Source organism: Chinchilla lanigera, unplaced genomic scaffold, assembly GCF_000276665.1.
Source record: "Chinchilla lanigera isolate Chin_1 unplaced genomic scaffold, ChiLan1.0 scaffold00028, whole genome shotgun sequence".
NCBI lineage: Eukaryota > Metazoa > Chordata > Mammalia > Rodentia > Chinchillidae > Chinchilla > Chinchilla lanigera.
In genome coordinates this window covers 10,054,560-10,071,354 of record NW_004955429.1, presented here as the reverse complement: position 1 = coordinate 10,071,354, position 16,795 = coordinate 10,054,560, and the positions used below count along the sequence as shown (strand labels likewise).

Genomic DNA, 16,795 nt, shown 5'->3' with positions numbered 1-16,795 from the left:
ATAATAATAATAATAATAATAATAATAATAATGATAATAATAATAAGGGGACTGAGGATACAGCTCAGCAGCACAGCACCTGCCTGGCAAGTGCAAGGTCATGAGTTCGATTCCCAGTACCCAAAAGAAAGAAAGTTGTAGGTCTATGATCCATTTTTATTTTAATTTAGCACCAATACCATGCTGTTTTTATCACAGTAGCCCTGTAGTATAATTTCAAATCAGAGACTGTGATGCCCCCTGCTTTGTCTTTGTTGTTTAGAATTATTTTTGTAATTCCAGGTCTCTTTTGACCTAGAATGAATTTTAGGAATGTTTTCTCTAGTTCTGTGAGGTATGCTGAGGGTATTTTGTTGGGATTGCATTAAATCTGTATAACAATTTTGGGAGTATGGCCATGTTCATTATGTTGGTTTTTCCTTTTCATGAGTAGGGGTATCTTTACATTTTCTAATCTCTTCTTTCATTTCTTTTTCCAGAGGACTGCAGTTTTCAATGTATAGATCTTTTATTTCCTTTGTTAGATTGAATCCTAAGTATTTCCTTTTTATTATTTGTTTAGATGCTTTGTGAAAGGTGTGGTTTCCTTAATTTCTCTCTCAGTGAGTTTATTATTCATGTACAGGAAGCCTGTTATTTTTGAGTGTTAATTTTATATACAGCCACACTACTGAATTTTGTTATTAAATCTAGAATTTTTTTGGTAGAGTTTTTGGGGTTTTTAATCATGACATCTGCAAATAATTTAACTTCTTCCTTTCATATACTTATTCTTTTTATTACTTTTTCTTGTCTAATTGGTCTGGCTAATGGTTCCAGAACTACACTGAAAAGGAGTAGTGATAGTAGACATCCTTGCCTTGTTCCCGATTTTAGAATGAGAGATTTCAGTTTTTGACCATTTAGTATGATGTTGGCTGCTGGTTCTCCATAAATGGCCTTTGTCAGATTGAAGTAAAGACCGCTGATTCTAATTTTCTGCAGGGTTTTCATCATGAATGGGTATTGAGCTTTGCAAATACTTTTTCTGCATCTTTTGAGATGATCATTTGAGTTTTGTGTTTGGCTCTTTAATATGGTGTATTACATTTATTGAGTTGAGTATGTAGAACCATCCCTGGATCCCTGGATGAATCCCACTTGGTCATGGTGAAAAATCCTCAGTGATTTGGTGCACTCTGTTTGCCAGTATTTTATTTAGGATTTTTGCTAAATTTCTGGAATTTTGATTATTATATGTGTTGGTGTAGGTTTATTTTGATCCTGACTATTCAGAGTTTCACTTATTTGTATGTCAAATTCTTTATTCATGTTTGGGAAGTTTTCTGCCATCACTTCTGTGAAAGGACTTTTTATGGCATTTGCACTATATGCAGCTTTCTCATTAACTCTGATCAATCTTCTGTTGTTCTTCTTTAATTCATCTTGCAGCAGTTGAATTGATTTTTCATGATCTCTTGTCATTTTTAAGACACTTCTTTTCATGTTTGTTAGCGACGGTTCTATCTTCTAGATCTGATAGTATATCCTTCCCTTCAACCTGTTGCACCTACTTTCAAGAGAGTTATGGTGTTTTTAATCTCCTAGATTTCTGTTTGGGTCTGTTTCATGGATTCCATTTCCTTCCTACATTGAGGATTCATGGTAGCCATCATTTTCCTGAGTTCCTCTATTGTTTTTATCTGTGCCTGCTCTAACATCTTTCACTTCCATTGTCATTTCTTTTTCTACCTAGATTATTTTTCTATAGCCTCCTCTATTTGTTTCTTCACTTCTGCTGCTATCATTTCAGAAAGTTCCAGTGGGTGGCTTTTTACTTCCTCTATCTCATTGTGTTTTGGACTTGTCCTGGGTAAGCTAGAGGTCTGATGTTGCATTTTGCTTCCTCATCATGTCATTTTCTGTTTTTTATTTTATTTTTTTTTTATGTGCTGATGCTTGTAGATTTCTTACGGCTTATCACTAGTATCAAGGCTCCCCTAGGAAATGTCTGTTCCTGAGGGATGTCTTCTGGATGTAGGTAGTTCTTGGTCTTTGTGTATACCCCAAGAACCTACCTTCTGAATTTATTAAGGATGAGAAGTTACTATCTATTTATATCAGAATCCATCCCTTTGGTACTGGACCATGGTGATGGTTATGATACCAGATAATCACAGTGTTGTCACATAAGGGAGAAAAACTGGTTATAACAGGTAGGAGATCCTGGCCAAAGTAGTACAGTTAACAATAACAATAGCATCGAGCACAGCCTAGCTACTGACAAACTGTAGTAACTGTCAAACTGATACCTTTAACCACAGGAGCATATTCTACAGTTATATAGCATAGACCAACATATTCCAGGAACTTGTATGCAATGATTTTCCCTGAGAAGAGTGAATGTACCCTGCTCTGGGGAGTGGGTATTTAAGAGGGACAGAGGACAGATAGAGAGATGAATGAGGTCAAATATAATGAAAGCAAGGCTGGGGGTCAAAGGGTGATCAACCAAGTTTTGGGAAACTTGAGAACACAGGAGAAAAAGAGTGAAAGAGACAGTGATGAAGTAAACCAGAAGAAGAAGAGACAATGTTCACTCACACAAAAATATCATAAAAGCAGAAGAGGTACTTGAGGAAAGAGAGAAAGAAGATAAATAGAAGAAAACAAAAAGGAAGGTAGAAACCTAAATAGTGCAAAAAGAAAGGAAAAAACCCCCAACCAGACAGAAAAAGTAAAACAAATCAAATAATCAAAGAGAAAGAAAAGTAGTAAAATTCCTCTGGTGTCCACAGTTCTGTGGTAGGTCCAAGTCAGGTCCCCAAACTGTGCTGTGTTCTCCAGCCAAGTTTACAGTGGGATTTGTGCTGGGTATGGGGCTGGTCTTGGCCTCTGGATGTGGGGGATGGGAGCGGTCTTCTGTTGCTAGACTTCTCCCCGAACCCTTTGATATAGGCGGCCCCACCTGCCTGCTTCTGTTTTGTGAGGGTGTATGCTTGAGCACAAGGCTGGTTCACCTAACTTACCAACTACTGGGTTCTCACTGCTGCTTCAGACTTTTCCATGCCAGTGGTCCTGCCTGGTAGCATGCACCCTCACCAGGGCCTGCTCTGCCATATGTATGTATGTATGTATAGTACATATATATATATGTATATATATATACACACACACACACATCCATGTGTTATAGAGAAGTATGCTGCCTAATCAATATTTGGAACTTTTCCAAATGTCTTTTAGTTACTGGTTTTAATTTAAATCCTTCCTATAGTAAGGGTATGTTTTATTGTAGTCCATTTTCTTGGGGCTTGTTTTTAGTCTAGCACAAAAGAGACAGATATGGTCTGTTTTGTTGAATGTCTCCATGTGTGTTTGCATAGTACATGAAAACATGAGTTGTTAGGTTTGGGGTTCTGTGAGTGTCAATTTTATGGGGTCATTGACAGTTTTGATAATTGTTTTAAACTAGGGGTGAAACCCCTTACCCCTGGAATTCATCTGCAACCCTTCATTTCTTTTTTATTTTGAGACAAGGTCTCACTAAGTCACTGAACTGACCAGTCTGGGCTCTAACTTGGAATCCTCCTGCCTCTGCCTCCCAGAGTAATGATTACAATCATGCACTGCTACCCTTGTGGTGTACCTGTTTCATGCTAAAATATTGATGTATATCTGTGAGTTTGCCTCTTCCTTCCAGTCTGTCAATTTAATTCATGTGTTTGAAGCTGTTTTATTTGATGCATGCATATTTAGTAGTTTTCCTTGTCAAATTGGGCTGCTATGACATGATTTGATTTTTTGAGACAGAGTCTGATACCCTCCAACTTGCAGGCTTAAGTGAAAGTTTTTGTCTCAGCCTCCCAAGTTGCTGGGGTTACAAGAGCATATCACCACCCAGGTATCCTGCAACAAAAATACCATGCATTTGAGGCTGAAACAGCAGAAATATATTTCTCACCATTCTGGAGGCTGAGAAGTTCAAGATCAAGGTGTGGCTCATCCGGTTCCTGGTGAAGCGTTTCTTCTTGGTTTTCTGACAGATGCCTTCTGGCTGGATCATTAGGTGATGAGAGGAAGATAGGGAGGGAAGGAGACCTGGAGAGAAAGAGAGAGGGAGAAGGAGAGAGAAAGGAAGGCAGGGAGAGAGAACAAGAATGAGAGTGAGAGAGAGAGAATATGAATGTCTTCCGAAGTGCTAAAGTGCTAATCTTATTGTCAGAGCTACTGCCTCATCACTTAATTACGCCCCAAGAACCTCATCTTCAAGTACCTTCACACTGGGGATTAGGGTTTCAATATATGTATTTGGGTGAACATAAACATTCTCTTCATAGCCCAGTTGTCTTCTTGATGAATTGATGCTTTCATAGTGCCGAAAAGTCCCTTCTATTTCTGTAAAATTTTTCATCTTGAATTCTCCTGTCTGATGTATGTTGATCCATTCTCATCTGCTCTTCTGCTTCATTTTTACTGAATGCCTTCTTCATCCTTTCCCCTGCCACAATGTTTTGGAGGGTAAGACAGAGTACTTGAAGTGGTGCCTAAGCAGCAATCCCTGTGATTAGCAGGTTAGCATCCATTTATCTTCCATGTCCACCTTCTCCAAATCTTATTTATAATCAAGTCTATTGGTTTGCTGCCTTTCTCATAGTCTCATATTTACCACAAAGATTTCATAGATGTGTTCTTTTTATACATCCCCTCTCCCCCCATATGTATACATCCTGACCCTGAGAGACTGTGACTACAGGATTTCACATGTCCAAAGGGACTTTATAGATGAGATCAAGGTTTGGGCTCTCAAAATGGAGAAATTAGCCTGGATTGTTCAGATGGTCCCAATCTGATTACGTGAGTCTATCAATGGCCAGAGGAAAAGATGAGATGAAGAAAAGTCAGAGAGATGCAGCCTTGATGGCTTTGGAGGCTGAGGACTGGATTAGGAGTTAAGAAATGCTGGCAGACTGAGAAGCCGGGAGAGGCAGGTGAACTGGCTTCCCCATAGCCTCTGGAAGGGAATGCAGCATTGCCATGCACTGATTTCACCTGGTGAGACCCATGTTAAACGGATGACTCATCCAACCAGGAAGTAGTAAATGTGTTGTTGTAAGGCGCCAAGCTTCTGATAACTTGTTAACAGCAGTGGTAGAAAAATAGCGCATTCCTGTGATACTAACCTAGATTTAGGAGCTGTAGGAAAGGAGGCAGCTATGTCAGAGCATCTTTCTTCTGGGGAAATTCCCAGAGTACAAGTTGGAAAGGTTTCCATATCTAGTGTCTCTAAGGTTTACTAAATTGCTCATGGAAAAGACAAGCCCTCACAGTATTGGGTATTTTTTTTAGAAGTTTAGATAAGAGACTTTATTTTTAACTAACATGATATATTGTATAAAGCATAAATTAATTAATTTTCAAAAACAGAAATGTATTATGCCAAGAAAAGGTTTATTTTGGGACCGAAAGCAAAGTTTCAAACTTTTAGGCATTTTTCCTAAGGCTAAGGCTCTGCCCGAATCTGGTTTCCATAGAGACAAGTGTATAGCAATCTCAAGGGACTCTGACTATGGACATAACTGGAGATGTCCCTGAATTGAGACTGGATGAATCCCCAGGGTCCACTACATTAATAGGACCCAAGTAGATGGTGGAGGAGCCGCAACTCTGGCAGGGAGGCAGTGGGGAAGGAAGTCCAAACAAAACAAACCTTAGGTGCCATCTCCATGTAAATATAAGGCAAATTAGTTACAGGTACCCTCTGTGTCTGCAGGTTCTGCAGATCTGCAGATCCAAAGTTTCCCTCCCCACAAAACTGCATCCATACTGATCTAGCACAGACTTTCTTGCCATTGTTTGCCAAATCATGCAGTATAATTATTTACATATCATTTACATTGTATTAGGTATTACAAATAATATACAACTGATTTAAAGGGTGAAGGAGGATGTGCATAGGTCACATACAAATACACCATTTTATAGAAAGGGCTTGAGATCTTTAGATTTTGGTATGGAGGGAGGTGAGAGGTGCTGGAATCAAGGTCCCATAGATCTGAGGGATGGCATGACGCCCTCTTTCCATCCTTCTTCCCCGGACCAATCTCCCAGACCACATCATTTTCTTAATCGTTTTCTGCTTCTCCAATTTTGGATGCTCTTTTCAAGCTTCTTTTCTGTCGGGGACCCCTGCAAGGAGTCCCCAGTGTCCTGCATGGTGTTACAGCACACAGCAAAAAGAAAGAGCAGAAAACAAAATGGTGACACAATGGGGAAGGGGGGTGGTCAGTGGTTCAAGGGGAAGAAAAGGCCACAAGGCAGCCAGGACCTCAGTATTTACTGACAACATCTGTGTCAAGAACAATGGGTGAAGGGTAGTGAGGGTTTCCAGGAACAGTGGAGGCAATTACAGTGGGCTGGTAAGAAGAACAAAGCATTCGTGCAAGGAGGAGACAAGAAGCAATAAGGAGATTGTAGCTTCCCAAGGGAAACTATTTACTATTGCTACTACATTATTTTAAAGATCTTTACTGTCCTCAGCAGGTCTAATCTTGCCCTGTGAGTGCCACAGTATTAGCAGCTGCACGGCTTCCACTGTGGCTAGAAGAAAGCGGAAGTTTCTGTGATCCAATCTGGCTTACAGGGCAGAACAGAGAAGGCCTTCGACAGACCCTAGATGCAATTTATAATCTGTGGTCCCTGACACTCTGCTTCTTTAAGACTACTGCTGATGTTTCTTCAGACTTATTTCACTTATATGCTAATGGAGGAGGAAACAGCAAGAACAAGAATAATCCCTTAGAGCGCTTTGCTATCCACCCTCTCCTGGAAATGCCTCCCGGAAGTGATCCCAAAGCCACAGTTTGCCTGGAGCATTTTTCTAATTTTCAAGCAACTTTCTTTGTGTGACAGTCAGGTAAAACATATTTTGAATTTGAATTTAAGATTCTCCTGTCTTTCAAGAAGCAAAGTAAGACCTCAGTATTGAATCTGGTAAATCAAAAGGATGAACAGAAGTGCTGTGGAACTTCTCTACAATTATTTTGGTTCAGTAAACGTAACAGCTTCAAGAGAGCAAATTGCATGAAAAGAACACGAACGGAGAACACAGCAGACATTCTAGCCAGGCTTCTTCACTTAATCACATGACTATACATTTACACCTGTTTCTACACATTCAGGATTTTAATCCCATTCTCTCCTCCCCATCATTATTTCTTTATCTTTCAATTTATGTCATTTTATTGAACCCTTCTATATCAGAGACATCTAAGTAAGTCCAAATGTAGTTCAGTCAATAGTCTACAACCATCAGGTTGGGGCTGAAGAAGTAGTCCTTTTGCATCCAAAACACTTAAGTTATCTTAATTTCCAGATACACAATTCCTAGGTGTAATCCCTTTGAACAGTACCCATCCACACACAGAAGTACTTTCTGTAAAATAGATACATGAAATTTCATATATCATCTATTTCAACTAAGCAAGAGTAAAGGAAGTTGGCATCATTTCGCATAGTGTTTTGTTGAAAAATGACCAGCATTTAAACCTCATTTCCATCAGTAAAATTAATACAATTTAACATTCATAATTATTTATAGGGTTAATAATATCTCTTAGTTATTGTGGGTTGATCAGGTCTGAAATCTCCTGAATGAGTGTATGGCAAAGGCTAAATAAAAAGAGGCAAATGAAATGATTTCAGGGCTCCAGGAGAATCAAAGCCCTCTCACAGAATTTAAGATTCTCTCAGGGCTAAGACCAAGGCCTTCTCTGGATGCCTGTATTTATTTGGTTATCAGAAGAAGGGAGGGGAGTACTCAAGAAGGGTGGAACCACTCAGGGACTTCTCTAAGTAAGGTATTAAGTTAATCCACTCAAGAGATTCCTGCAGCTATAGTCTTTATCTAGATGAGATCAGATCCTGGTGTCTTTGGCTGTGATCCTGTCTTATCCTTTGAGGCTTTCCAGCTTCATCCACCATGACAGGTGTTAGTAGGGATTAGTGACTCACAGAGGTTCACTTACTATGAGTCTGCTATATCCAGATAAGGAGCCTAGGCTTCGGACAGATTCACAAATGAACATGAAAAGTCAATTGATTAATTTAAATCCTGCTCAGGTCTGCTTCATAGCGGTCTCCATCAATTATTCTTTCACAGAAATAGAAAGTAACACTCAGGCCAGGCATGTTGGTGCATGCCTATAATCCCAGCCCTGGGCAGGCTGAGGCAGGAGGATCATTGCAAGTTTGAGACCAGCCTGGTCTACAAAGTGAGCTCAAGGCCAGCCTGAACTGCATAGTGAGACCCTGTCTCAAAAATACACACACACACACACACACACAAAGTAATAGTCTCACCAAGAATTTTGGAAGACTTCTATTCTTTCTGTAAATACCTGTTAAACCCTACAGTTAGAAATTTTCTGAGTTTAATGATTAATAGACCTCAAGTTTATTTTGATAAATATCAAATGTTCTATAACTTTAAAAAATTGACTTGGAACATCTCTCTGAAATTATACATACACACACACACACACACACACACACACACACACACACACACTTTTCATAGTTAATTCTTAAGAAAATATAAAAGCTGGCTGATGGCTATCTTTGTTGAGCTATGCAATTAAGAATTTGTCTAACTGAATCACTTCTAGGAAGAACAGAAGAGGTGTATTGCTACATGCAAGCCAAAGCAAGTAACATTTTTGTCTCTCCTAATTATGTGACAGTGATAGGATTTTTATTTTATAACCCACAGATCTCCAAAGAGAATTTTTATGCATTCCTCTAGGAAGACACCACTGAGACATTACAGGCCTATAATATCTTGAATTTGAGTATTTGATAAATGTATTTCTAATGCTGAAGTTTTAAAAGTTACCTTGAAAGAGGGTACTAGTTTCATAATACTAGATACACTGAACGCTTTAGTTTCTAACTTCTTTCTTGTAAAAAAAGATTAAAATTGCCATATTAAATTTTTTAAATCTACTAACTGAAAAAGACATCAACTCAAAACAGGACCTGTGTTATTAAGAAAAATCTACCAATTTCAGGATAACATGAGTAAACATGATAATCTGTGTCAAGGATCCAACTAATCAAATGTGATTCTAAAATAGAACATATGTTAATATCCTCCTTTTCATGGATGTCAAAAGAACAACCAAGAAAACAAATTCTATTAAAAAAGAGAAAATTTACTTAAGAATCACAGGATAACCACACCCAAACTTTTATTGAATTAAACCCTTGAGAGATTATTAAAAGCAGGAATTGATACAGTAGTTTAAGTGACCATTTCAGAGGAAATTTCCATTTTCCAGAATATTGTAGAAAAAGCCCTCCTGAAATTTTGTAGCTGATTAAACCTTTTTTTGAGGATAGGTAACCTTTTCCACCAGGTTAAGTCAGCCAGATTCCTTAAGGAAAAGGAGGTTTTACCAAGTTATGGTACATGCATGTAATCCCAGCATTAGGGAGACAGAGGCAAGAGAATCAAGGGTGTAAACTCAGCCAGGGCAACTTGGTGAGACCCTGTCTCAATTTTTAAAAAGGGGCTGAGAATGTAGCTCAGTGGAAGTGTAGCCTCTGGGTTCAAACCCTAGTACTCAAAAAAAGGAAAAGAAAAGAAAAGAAATTTCTAGATTTCTTTCCATCTTGTTTCTAATAGCCAGTCACAAAGAAACCCAAAAAAGTCAACACTGCGGATGATTTAAAGGAAGGGGTTCCCAATCCTCCAGAAATGATTGTTTTATGGTTATCTATGACCATGAGAGCTGAGTTTATGCTTTGGACTTTGACCTCCAAACATAATCCAGAATTTCCTTTTTCTCAGTGGTAAGTAATGTCAATTATTCTTTACCAGGCAGTAAATGACACCTCTCCCTTTAATATACATGTTTAGACCTACCATAAATTACCTTAATATACTATTACAGTAAGCTAAAAAACTAAATAGGTAATCAAAGCAATGCTTTTGAAACCTTCATGTGTGCATGTTTATAAATTTATATATATATAAATTTAGCATTCTAAGTTTGAAAAGCATTAACCTATTCACACTGTTATGTAATCATCACCACTATCTCCAGAACTTTTTATCTTCCCAAATTGAAACTCTGCAAACAATTTTTCTTCTATTCTATTGGTTGTCTTTTAATTCTGTTGATCCTGTCCTTTGCACAAAAGTTTTTAATTTGATTAAATCCAATTTATCTTTTGTTTTGGTGGCTGTGCTTTTCATATCTAAGAAATTGCTGTGAAGTTCAGTGTCATGAAACTTTTCACTTGAGCTTCTTGTGTATCTAGTTTGGTGTCTGACATTTATTTGGAAAAATTCTTAGTCCTCATTGTTTCAAATATTGCTTCTCTCTTATCCTTCTGATTTATTAATTTTCTGTAGCTGTCTCAAAATTCTTTCATATTCTGGTTTTGCTTTGTTCTTTATTCTTGTTTCTCTCTGCTTTTTTAAAAAAATCTTTAGTAATACCCTCAAGATCATAGATTCTTTCTTTGACCATCTACTGATGAGCCCATCAAACACATTCTTCATTACTGTGACAGTGTTTAATCTCTAGTTTATTTTTTCTTTTGGTTCTTCACAAGATACATTGTTCATTTGTTTTTGTGTATTGTTTCCTTTTTTTCATTATATTCCTTAGCACTCAGTAGAAAAAGTGTGTTTACTCAATGTAACCATTGTTATTCTCCTATTATTTTGCTTTGAAATTTTGTTTTACTTTTTTTCATAAAATAAAAAAATAATGCTTTTCCTCAAAAAAATTTCTACTGTAATAATTTCAACATTCCTGCCATATCTGACTCTAATTCTGATGGTTGCTTAACCTCTGTAAACTTTTGCTTTTAGCATGTTTTATAATTTTTTGTTGAAAGGCAGACATGATATACTACTTAAAAACTGTGCTAAATTGACGTTTAGTAACATGTTAGTAAAGTATAAGAGAAGGAGATCCTGTAGTCTGCTTGGATGAAGGCTTGCTGATTCCTGAGATGCCCTCAGGGCATCATTCTTCTTATCTCTCTACAAAATAGTTGTTTTCTTTTCAATGGCACTAATCTCTTTAGCAGCCATATCTCCTTTGACTCAACTTCACACAGGGTTCCTATGGGGCCAAATTTTAAATTTTTCAAGTTTTTCTTCTCTACCTTTTACCCTCACTTCTTACTATAAATCTGGCTGAAAGCAACCAGCACTACCTTATGCCAGGCTGAATGTTGGGCTCTCTTGATATTTCTTTTGCCAGGTTAATTGGTTCATTATCTTTAGTCTCATTCTCAGACATGGGCAAAATGTAGAAAAAATTTTTTTGCCATAATTAACACATATAGCCTCTTGTCCAACTGCTAATAGAGATCTTGTTGCCAACTGAACCCTCCTGAGCTTGTTTGATTTTACTGTCTACATTCCTCTCTGTATTCTGATCTTCTGAGCTTGCACGAGAATGACCTTTCAGGTTCTGCTTACACTATCCTATGGTTTCTTTAGCCAATATCTCTAAACCTTTCCAAATTCTTCATGCAAACCAATTCCAAAGAATTCTAAACTGGTCAGGTACAGTTATGGCAATGACTACACTTCTCTGGTACCAATTCTCTGTACTAGTCAGATTTTCCATTGCCTGGACACGACACCTGACACTCACAATTTAATTTAGCTCACAGTTTTGGGGAAATCAACCCATTTGTCAGTTGGCTCCAAGGCATCTTGGTGGAAGGGTGTGGCAATAGAGATTAAGAAGGGGAAAGAAATTGCTCAAAAGAAGAAACAGCTGGGATGAAGGATAAAAGAAAAGAAAGAAGGAAGGGAAAATATATATATGTATACAGAAGGATGCCTGGGATAACTGTACTGCTGATGTCTAATTGTTTATTGAAAGGAACAGTTAATGCTTTATTTTTTGACCAATTCTGCATGCTTATATCTGGTAATCTGAACAACTAATTTGAAGACAACAATGTGCAATATAACAACCATTGTTAAATTCTTACCATCTTGTTTGGTTAAACTCTGTATCGTTTATAATTTTTTGTTTTTATTTCTTATTCTCTTTAATGGTTTGATCAATCTTGCATTCTTACATCTGGTAATCTGACCAACTTTGATGAAGATTAAAATATGAATATAACAAAAAAAGAGCACAATGCTCTGGAATATTGGAAAATTATTATTTTTCTCCTTCTCTGCCAGATGGAGGAGGGGATTTTTCTCTAGTTTTCATTGTGAGGACTTGGGGAGCTCTTAGAGGTGAAATTGTAGAAGTGAAGTGATCTTATGACCTGATTGCTTGGAGTTTTTACTGTTGTCAGTGAAAGTTCATCCATTACAGTCAAGTGTTCTGGCCCAAGCACTGGCTCCAACGGGTATCTGTTGCTGGACTTCTGTCTGGATGAGTTGTGATTTTGTGAATCCACCCGCTGTCTTTCCAGTGTCTGAGACAGTGGTGCGTCCTGTGACCTCTGTTCTTGGATGGATCTAAGAATAGTTGTTCATTTTTCATCTGATCAGCTTTTTACACGTTAAGGCAGAGTGGCAACTTCTAAGCTTTTTATACATTGCACTGCAAACTAAAAGGCACTAATGTTCAACTTTAAAGTGTATAATGTGCACATACAAACAAGTAATTGGAGACTTGCAAGCCAAATGGTGACTCTAACCAACAAGTATCTAAATATTTTCTTTGCACAGGGTCAAACTCAACCAAACTAAAGTTAACTCTAATTCTGTCGCATTTGTGTCCTAGCAGAAGGCAATATCTAAGAGCAAATATGCTCTGCAGAGAGCCAGCAGCATTAGGATGTCCTCCAATACAAGTTTCTGAGTTTTCTGCTTCATCATATTTCTGAGGAACAAACATGGTTCTGCTTATTAGGTGCAACTATATACCTATCACAGCACTACAATGGGGCTTGGAATCCCCTTAGAAAACTACAGCATAAATCATTTGTCAAGTGGACTTTGCAAATGGAGAAGCGGGTTGCTTCTAGCAGTCATTGATGCTAAAAGTTGTGCATTCCTGAGAGAAGAAAGAGTTGAAAACAATTTTCCTTCATAAGAGACATCACCAAGTATCTTCATTAGATGAATATTGATTTTCTGTACTTGAATTGTGAATCATTATTAATGAAAGGTCTTTGATATATGTTTTTCAGAATGCTCATGTATGAATCATGAATGAAAATAACACTGAAGTATTCAATGATGGCTCTTTAATGACACCAAGAAAACAGTTTCAGATTACAGATTGGAATAGACAGAGAGGGCTTTGCCTGGCGCAGGAGTCTGAAGCTCAGATGTACAAGAAAGAGGAATAAAATATTAGCTCCAGAGAATATTTTGCATGTTATCCTTCTTTATGATAGATCTTTCCTATTATGTAATTGTTACAGAGTATCTGGTGCTTGGTATTCATTTCTACTCTTTCCTGATACATTCTCCTAATTTTTTCCATTAAGATTTATTGTAAAACTTTGGCTTGACTAGAATTACAGTTGTAGGGACTGACTCAAGTTGAAGATATTTACTTAATATCATCCTCTAAAAATGTTAAGAAATCCCATGTAGTAGTTAACCTCTCACTGTAACTATGTCTTCAGTGGGATCATAGAATTTGCAGGGGCCATTATCTGTGGAAAGGTCATGGCCAGTGTGTGAACTCTTGTGCATTTTGAAGAACTGTTTACCTGTGCCTCGATACAAATTTTTAAAAAGGATTTAGCAATGATAGACTAATACCTGCATTGTAGGCAAAGTTTTTTTTTCCCAGAAAATTACAACTCCGTAAGTCTCCTGTTTTTTCATCCATGGATATTAGCTAGGCAATTTGCTAAATATGATGTTAAAAATAAAAAGTAAGTTACTTTTCCACTTCACTATTTCTAAGTTTCTGGCAGAAATCTAAAGATCATTTCTCTTTGCGCCATCTCTGGGAAAGGCTCTTTTGCTAAAATTCTTCCCATTTTTCCTGTCCTTTCACCTCAATTATGATATACTTTATCCATTATTTCAGCTTCCCTAGTCTTACAGTATAAATCAAGATCTGGAAAACTTCTCAATAGCGAATTTAATGGCCCTGGAGTAAAGGGAGACTTTTCTTGATGAAAGCCAGGGGAACAGAAAAAAAAAAAAGCAAAATATATGCTCTTGAAATTTAATTCCTATGGACTTTTATTTTTCTTCAAACTACACCAACTGAAATGGTGAAAAATGTGAGTAGCTTCAGAGGAGCTGAAAAGCTGTAATCAGATACGACTTAAACTTTGGCACTTTATATTTGTATCTTTTGGAAAGGCTTTCTATAAGGCTCTCTGGTATTTTGGCATGTACCCAAGAGATATTATGAGTCATGTATTCATTATTATGCTAGAAAAGAGCCAAGTATTATCTCAAAAAAGTCTGAGCTGAGTTTTCCTACCACACAATTTATATGTGGACAAGGCGGCTTCAGATAGGCCTCTCAAATTAAAATTAAAGCTTCCTTTTTTTGGATAAGAATCTCCTTAAACATTTTTTATGATGTAATTTTCATTGTTTATACTCACTCACTCACAAAGTGTGTTTGTACAGCCTTTTGCAGATGTGCATTATCTTTCTTGAAAACATAAACCAACACTGAGATGTACTTTACGGCAGATAGCAGGATATCTGAGTCATTTGTTTCCATCCTATTTTCCTTCACATTCAGTAATGGGTCTAGGCCTAACTCAACAGTTTTAGCATTAACCCTTTCCATTCTTCTTTTAATTCCATAAAAAGTTAGTGCCAATGATAGCCAAGGATGAACTTCAGATAAAGAGCTGGTGTTGGTAAGTATTTCTATGTCCACTCCAGTAATGAGCTGACTTGGATTCTGGTCCTACCTCTGACATCACATTTATGTGACTCTGGGTGAGCCCTTATTTCCCCTGAGCCAGTGCTCCTTTGTAACAAAAAGGACTTAATAATTTTCTTTCTTGAAATATTATGGTAAGAGGGGAGAGAGATGTGAGAAAGGACATGACATAAATGAAAAGCAAATAAAATATATTGTATAACGTTTTGTAGCTTGATCATTCTGAAAATCTTTGAGAGAAGGTGAGCTTTTGGAGGCACATTTGAAGTAATGGCAAATTATTACAAATCTTGTTATTTTGATGATAAGCAGGCAGTGCCACTGAAGACACTGTATTCCATATGAATGCTGCCTTTGGAGCTATGAAATACTATTGTTCTCACTGGATTAAGGTCATTTGATCTTAGAAAAATATATTCAATTCTATCATCTGTTCAATACTACCTGTGAAGCTGCAGATCTGTATGCCAAGGCCAGTGAGAAAAAGGAGAGATTAAACAACTGTTTTTAAAACTTGTGACATTTTTGGATTAGGGAGGACCAAAATTCCTTAAAATGTTGCTGTAATTCCTATGCCATTGCTTCTAGCTCTGTGATTTTGTATGTAAAACGTTTTGGATATTAACTCTTCCTTATTCAAGGATCTGCTTCTCTCCAACAAGCAGAAATTTGAGGTGCAGATGGAAATTTGAAAATGAACTTTTTCATGTAGGTTTATTATGGCATTGATGATTTGAAAATACATCTCAGGTTCTATCTACTGAACCAGAACAATTAAACACTGTAATTCTATATTGTCAGAAATACTTTTCTCTGTAACAAGCTGCTCAAAATAATCATAGTGCTTCAGTAAATAACCCATAATTTATAAATGTTCACCAAGAAAATATTTCTAGAAACCACATTCTTGGCTCTATCAAAGGTGAATGTCAGCCAGGTGCAGTAGCACAGCTGAGGTAGGACATATTGTTAATTCAGCCACATCACATAAATGACAATTAATTATCTTCTTTGAAGAATAAAGAAGAGAGAACTATACACTGTCTTTCTGTATTTGGAAAGAGAGGTTATTCAACATTTGAGCCTTTATGGGACCATATGTGGTATAACTTTGTCTCACCAATAAACTCTGAGATATAGTTTATAGCTTAGGAAGTTGGTTGTCTATGTTGTCTAGCACTGGTCTTTGAAAATTGCTTAAAACTATTGAAAACTGAAACCATTGAAAATTGCTTAAAAGTACTGAGAATCAAAGAGGTATTGGCAAACATCAGTGTGTCTTGTTACTCTTTCAAGAGTACCATCAAATACACCATCTCAGAGCAAATACTACTCCTTTCCCACACATATAAACTGTCATATAACAGAACGCTGCCATGTTCATTGTGGACATCAGATTAGCATCAAGGTATCGGAAACTGCAACAGTCTTACTAATAGAATTTTAGGTGCTTATTCCACTAGGAAGAAGTGGGGTAAGTTTATCATGAAACCACTGTTAACCATATTAGCCAACTTGCTGCAATTACATCTAATTTAAACATCAAATGAATGTAATTATATATGATATTTAAGCTATAAAATAAACTTAAATGCTCAGTCTCCTTTCGAAAATTCAAATCGGAAACATAAGATTATTATTATTATCTATACTAATAGATTTCTCAAAATTTCATTTTGAATTTATAGTGATTAATAGGTCATGTAAGATTTCTCTAACTTAACATGTTTAAGCACAGCAGAAAAACACCAGAAGGAATGTGATTTAAGACCTTCCATCCAGGACAGCATTTTTTGATCCTATTTTGTCTTTTAGTCTATTGTTTGATCCTGGGGTTTGAGATAGCAGAGCACAGTCGTCCAAATTCTCATCTCATTAAAATACCTAATTAAAAAGAACAAATTCTCATGTCAAACACACTCAAATAGAACTTTCATGATGCACTTCTACAG

At 37.0% G+C, this 16,795-nt stretch overlaps 1 protein-coding gene across 5 annotated transcripts in view; it reads left to right on the top strand.

The window, feature by feature from the left end:
• The window catches only part of Slc39a12 (solute carrier family 39 (zinc transporter), member 12), a 63,692-nt gene that overhangs the window by 45,359 nt on the left and 1,538 nt on the right, over positions 1 to 16,795 (top strand). The gene's annotated exons all lie outside the window — the stretch shown is intronic.